Source organism: Dipodomys spectabilis, unplaced genomic scaffold, assembly GCF_019054845.1.
Source record: "Dipodomys spectabilis isolate Male_0828 unplaced genomic scaffold, ASM1905484v1 ptg000008l, whole genome shotgun sequence".
Classification (NCBI taxonomy): Eukaryota; Metazoa; Chordata; class Mammalia; order Rodentia; family Heteromyidae; genus Dipodomys; species Dipodomys spectabilis.
This window is the reverse complement of record NW_024870685.1, coordinates 3,788,434-3,795,272: the sequence shown is the minus strand read 5'-3', so window position 1 is coordinate 3,795,272 and position 6,839 is coordinate 3,788,434. Positions and strand designations below refer to the sequence as shown.

The 6,839-nt window shown below is 38.0% G+C and overlaps 1 pseudogene; it reads right to left on the bottom strand.

The window, feature by feature from the left end:
* Nucleotides 1-474: 474 nt before the first annotated feature.
* LOC122124697 lies at nt 475-6,093 on the bottom strand (annotated as a pseudogene).
* Between the last annotated feature and the right edge of the window lie 746 nt (nt 6,094-6,839).

The following is a 6,839-nucleotide window of genomic DNA, read 5'->3' as shown; positions in this document are numbered from 1 at the left end:
AAATTCACAACTCAAAATGGTACAGTTTTCACATGGCGATCTCTGTTTCAAGAATGCAAAAGACTATCATTTTAAGTGGAATGATCTCTACCTATAAATTACACTCAAATGACCAAACAAATCAGCATATGTTATGGAAGAAAGTAGAATATAGAAAGTACAAAGAGCTAGTCTCCAGGATTGCTTTACCAAATCTTAGCAAATTAACCATCGTTTGAGGGGGAGAGACGGGGAGTTGCTGGGGGAATATGAATTAAGTGACTTTATGTTTAGAAAAAAATTATAGCTAAAGTATCTTTCAAAGACTATTTTAGACCTTTGACTGAATTGGAAATATGGCCAAATAAAACATTGCTCTTCATCACAAAAGTCCTGTATATTAAAGATTTACACAGTTCCACAGGTGGAGGAGGGGGGGTGGTTATATCTAGAAAGATTTCTTTTAATGTTTATTATACCTAAACACTAATTCTTCTAAAAATGCTCTCCAAACTCTTAAGCAGAATTATCATACTCTGCAATTTAATGCTTCAATTCTTCAACACAATACTCACCTATTTCATGTAAATTCTACCTCAGTGCCAACTGTATTGACTGTTCTAATGAACGATCTTTTTCAAACAGCATTTTCACAACCATCCCGAAAGTTTCGGAGTGTTGCCGATGAACCTTTGATGAAGGAACTGCTGAAGACCTTGAAGGTGACGTGTCTTGTGATGTTTTCAAAGACTGACTAGAGGGCTGGGGAGGTAGCTCAGTGGCAGAGTGCTTACCTTGCATGCATGAGGCCCTGTGTTCGATTCCTCAGCACCATACAAGCAAAAAGAAAAAAAAACTGGAAGTGGTGCTGTGGCTCAAGTGGTAGAGCGCTAGCCTTGAGCTGAAGAGCTGAGGGACAGTGCCCAGGGCCACAGTTCAGGCACCACAACTATGCTGAGACTTGTGGAATGAATATGCTCTGCTCTGTCCTGGAGAGTAACCCCTGCTGCTGAAACTGGAGCCAGATCTGTTGTGTGGAGAGTCCTTTCGACCTCCAGGTGACTCTGAAAAATGGATGCTCCCTTTTATGGGGGGAACGGTCTCTTGAAAAATGGGAAGAGTAGAAACTTTTCCTTCTAAAACCATCTCTTCTGTCCCTCATGGTGGCTGGAGAGTAGACAAGAAAGAGTGAATTATATTTTATGTAGCTTACGTCCCCCTCTTTTTTATTCTTTTCATTTTTTCTCTTTCTTTTTTGCATGCCTTAATTGCTGTTCTGTGCAGCTGCAGATATATAACCTTCATCAATTATTATATGTTATCCCCCATTAGGTACACACATAATCCACAAATTTATTACTCTATTCACAAACTCTTAGGCTTACATTCTTTAATAGCAATATTATCTCTTTGTACCTATATAATTTTCAAGTAACTAATTTTAAGGATTTTTATTTTTTAGGTTTTGACATTTCCTTTCTGTTCCTCCCCTCCTCTCATCCTACCCTTTTCTTCTCTCAATAAGATTTCTTTCCATTTACATAATTTTGAGTTTCACTTTTTAAATTTCAATTGTTCTTTTTCCATTTTTTTTTTTTTTAATTTCTCTCTTAACATTCTGTCCAATACTTTTCCTTCCCTGAAATTAGGACTTGATTAAATTCACTCTCCTTTTACCTTTCCACATACATCTAAGCCTATTTCTCCCACATATTTCCCTAAACCTAATAATTTCTGGTTTGCCAAATTCTTCTCTGTTGTTCAAAGTTAATCCATACTTGTTTGAATAGATTGTATTTGTTGAACTACATTTTATCTTCAGCCATTTTGACTGTACAAATACAGGACTCTGGTTGATGCTTGCTTTGGAATACTATTTTAGCACACAATGTTATTTCATACCAAATGGACAGAACAAGACAGAAAACACAAGAAAAATGACAAATCTGGGAATCTCAACTCCCATTCATGATAATCAAGTGACAGAACAGTTAATGAATAATCCAGAGGAGAGTTCCAAAAAAGCTCTACAAACACTACTGCTAAACAAGGTGAATGAAATGATTGAAAACTTGCAAAAGTCTCAGGATGAGCATAATAGGAAGAGAGAAGAGGCAAACCAAAGATCAATACAGGAATCTCGTGAGCATGAGGAACTACTCAAAGAGTGATATAAGAATTGCGTGAGCAGGTTGAGAAGAGTCAATGAGCAATAAAGGAATTGTGTGAGCAGGCTGAGAACAGTCAAAAAGAAAGACAGGAATTGTGTGAACGAGAGGAAGCTAATCAAAGAGTTATACAGGAATTGTGAAAGGGGGATGAGAATACACAAAAATCAATAGAGGTTTTCATGGAACCTATAAACAGACAGCTGAAAGAATTCAGGTAAATCACAAAGGGAATGCTGAATGGAGCCCAACAGAAGGAATGGGAGTTCAAGGAAACCATAACCAATCAACTAAGTGATTTTAGAATAAACACTGAGCACAAAATTAAGGAAGTAACGAAGTTCATACAAGATCATAAACAAAGTTCCAACAAAGAATTTGAAGCCATCAATGCCAACCAATTAGAAGGAAAAGAAAGAAAAAAAAATAGAAAGTCTTGACAGTAGGTTAGACCATGCAGAACATCGAATCTGAGGGAGTGAGGACAGCCAGGTTATTATAGAGAAAGAACATACAACTATCCAAGACAAATCCAAAAAATATGATACATCTATTCACCATTTGGAAGACACCATCTGAAGGCCTAATCTGAGGATAATGGGTGTGGAGGATCAAATAGAGACAGAACTTAATGTTCTAGGAAATTTTGTTCATAGGATCCTAGAAAAGAATTTCCCAAACATGCAAAAAGATAGGCCTATTCAGATACAAGAAGCTTTTAGAACCCCAAATAGACCAGACAAGAATAGGATATCCCACCATGACATTATAATTCGCACAGGATCAGTTCAGACAATGGAAAAGTTCCTTAAAGCTGTCAAGGAGTAAAAGTCAACCACTTATAAAGGGAAACCAATTAGAATCACCTCAGATGTCGCAGCAAGACAATTAAAGCAAGAAGAGCCTGCAATGATCTAAAGACAACTATCAATCAAGAACAGTGTAACCAACTAAACTCTCCTTCATAACCGAAGGTGAAATAAAAGCCTTCCATAGCAAAGAAAAACTGAAACAGTATATCTCCACCAAGCCAGCCCTATAAAAGATACTTAAAGATGCCTACACATAGAAAATCAACAAGACCACAATAAAGGCCAAGAAACTGCACCCAAACTGAGAATCCAACAACCATAGGAAGAATCCAATCACTGAAGCTCCCAAAAGGTGGATAACATTGCAGGAACTCTCAAACACCGCTCATTCCTAACTCTGGACTTAACTCTCCAATTAAGTGACATAGACTGTCTAGTTGGATTAAAAAGCAAGATCCTTCTATCTCTGCCTCCAGAAGTCAGAACTGGTCCATAAAAAAACACATTTTGAATGTGAAAGGCTGGAACAAAATCTACCAGGCAAATGGCTCCCATAAACTGGTGGGAATTGCAATCCTAATATCACATGAAATAGACTTCAAATTGAAATTAGTGAGACTAGATAAAAAAATGCTACATACTAATTAAGGGATAGCTCCTTCAGGAGGATATTACAATTCTACATCTCTATTCACCAAACCACGGAGCACCCAAATTTATACAAGAAACACTACATTCCGTCAATTTTCACATAGATCCAAAGACATTAATTAATTCACACTCCTATCCCCACTTCATATATCAAATTGGCAAAAATTCAACAGAGAAACCACAAATCTAAACAACTAGATTTAACAGACATCTACCTAATATTTCACCCAGCAGCATCAAATCCACGTTTTTCTTAGCAGCACACAGAACATTTTCCAAAAGAGACCACATTTTAGGTCCAAAGCAAACCTGTCCAAATTCAGAAATGTTGAAGTTATACCTTGCATTACTAAGAACACAAGAGAATAAATTTAGAACTCAACACCAAAAGCCACCAAAGAAAGTTCTGTAACATTTGGATGCTGAACAACACACTGTTGAATCACCAGTGGGTCATAGAAGAGATTAGAAAGAAATTCAAATGGTCATGATATTCAACAAAAATGAACATACAAATTACCAGCTCCTCTGGGACAAAGCAAAGGCAGTACTCAGAGGCAATTTTATAGCTCTGAGTTCCTATATCAACAAATTGGAGAGAGCTAAAATCAAAAATTTAGACAGATCTGAACCTCCTTGAAAAACAGCAGCAAGATAAACCCCAATTCAGTAGTCGGAAAGAAATCATTAAATTAAATCAGAATTAAACGAATTAGAATCTAAAAAAAAAAAAAACATACAAAGGATCAACACAACAAAGAGTTGATTCTTCGATAAGATTAACAAAAAGACAGACCTTTAGCAAAACATAGAAAAAGAATAGAACACAGCTAAATAAATAAATTCAGAGATGAGAATGGAAACTTCAGCAAAGAAACTACCAAGATTCAGAACACTATAAGGGAATACTTCTCAAAACTTTATGCTAATAAGGTTGAGAACTTGGCAAAAATGGACCATTTCCTAGCAAATATTGGCATGCTGAAACTAAACCAAGATCAGTTGAACCATCTTAAAAGGTCCGTATAAAGCATTGAAATAGAAACAGCAATAAGAGACCTCCCATCGAAGAAAAGCCCAGAATCAGATGGATTTACAGTGGAATTCTACAAGGCCTACAAAGCAGAGCTCACACCAATACTCCTTCAAATCTTCAATGAAATTGAAAGAGAAAGTTCACTACCGAACTCATTCTATGAAGCCATCATAACCCTTATCCCAAAACTAGGCAGAGAATCATCAACGAAAGAGAAGTATAGACCCATTTCTTTCAAGAACATTGAAGCAAAAGTTCTCAACAAAATTTAGGCCAATGGACTTCAACTATTCATCCAAATAATCATTCATCATGATCAAACAGGATTAATTTCAGGGATGCAAATTAATTAATATAATTCATTACATCAACAAGAGCAAGAATAAGAACCACATGGTTATCACAATAGATGCAGAAAAAGCATTTAACAAGAACCAATACCCGTTTACAATGAAGGTTCTGGAAAAATTAGGAATCCAGAGAACCTGCCTCAATACAATAAAGGCTATATATGACAAATCTACAGCCAGCATTATACTTAATGATGAAAAACTAAAGCCATTTCCTCTTAACTCAGAAATCAGACAAGTATGTCCAGTCTCTTTACTTATCTTCAATTTAGTATTAGAATACCTATCTTCGGCAATAAGACAAGATGCAAACCTAAAAGGGATCCAAATGGGGAAAGATGAAGTAAAACTCTCCCTCTTTGCAGATGACATGATCTTGTATTTAAAGAATCCCACGGACTCCACTCTCAATTTAATCATTGATTCAAAACTTTGGCAAAGTACCAGGGTATAAAATTAACCCTCTAAAATCCATGGCTTTTCTGTATGCCAACAATAAGAAAAGCATGGCTGAAATCAGGAAAGCAACTCCATTCGTAATGGCTCTACAAAAAATAAAATACCTAGTAAAGAGCTACAGTAACCCCATTTTAAGATTAACCCCACCAACCTGTAGTTGTGCTTCCCTTAGAATAACCTCAAAAGAGGAACAGTTCTCAAAAAACCACAGGTTGCCACCAATCCTTCCCATCCTTAAGGAATAGAACAGTTGCCTAATTGTTCCATCAGAAAAAGGGTAGTGCCATCAGGGTGGACCTAAACTCCTTGATCTTGTGAACTTGCTTGTGTGGAAACCCTCTGAACTTGCTTGTGTGGAGACCTCCTTACCTTTATTGTTTGATACTATAAAAGTTGTGTTAATTTTGTGCTCAGGGCCTCTTAGCGCCACCGGTTACCTAGTGTGCAGAGGAACAAGCTCGAGCTTGCAATAAAAGACTCTTTGCTGTTTGCATTGATCATCGTCTCTGGTGGTCTGTTAGGAGGCATCCAAAATCTGGGCGCTTCATCTGGGGGCTCATCCGGGATGCCCTCCCCATAAACTCACCCAGACCCCAAAGCATGGAGTCGTGAAAATCCCGGCCAGTAATTTGAGTCATTACCGTTCTCTATTTTTGGTTGCCTGCAGGTTCTGTACCTGTAATTCTGGTTTCCCGCGGGATCTGTATTCTGGTTGGCAAAGAGTCTTGTAGGACGCAATATAGGGCTGCCATGGGGTCTGTGAGAGAATTCCCCAGTCCCCATCTGGGTGAATTGCTGTTTAGTGCAACATTTTTGTGGAAATTTTCCATCTGTAGTCTAGCACTTTCATGTGGACATTTTTTGGAGAATATTCCATCTAAGTCTGGCACTTTCTGGTTGGCAATTTACAACCCTCAGTATGTGTCTTTTTCTTTATTTGTGTCTTTCTGTTGAGTGTTTTGTTTGTCGTTCTGATTTGGCACCTTCAATTTATCAACCATATTCAGGAAGAAACTGCCACTGACTACCTGCAAGTGTCCCCAGCAAGATTTTAGCCTCAGGCCTTGGCCCAGGGAGGTCTGAGCATGTGGGAGAATCTGTCAGTCTGAAGGGATGGCCACTAGAGACTTCTTTCCCTTGCTCCAAGATGACTGGGAATTCTCCTCCTCCTTGGAAGGCCCATGTGTCACGTTTGCAGGAATCTAAATGAAAAATCCTCCGGAGGTGAGTAGAGGGGATTCAAATCCCATGGTAAATGGATTTGAGTCCCACTTGTGAGTAATGGTGAGATGTCACCCCATTCACTGAGACCTGATTTTGTCTTTGTGGCCACTTGTCTGTCTTGTTTACTTTGGAGTGGTTTCTGTTCTGTTTTCTGAGGTGG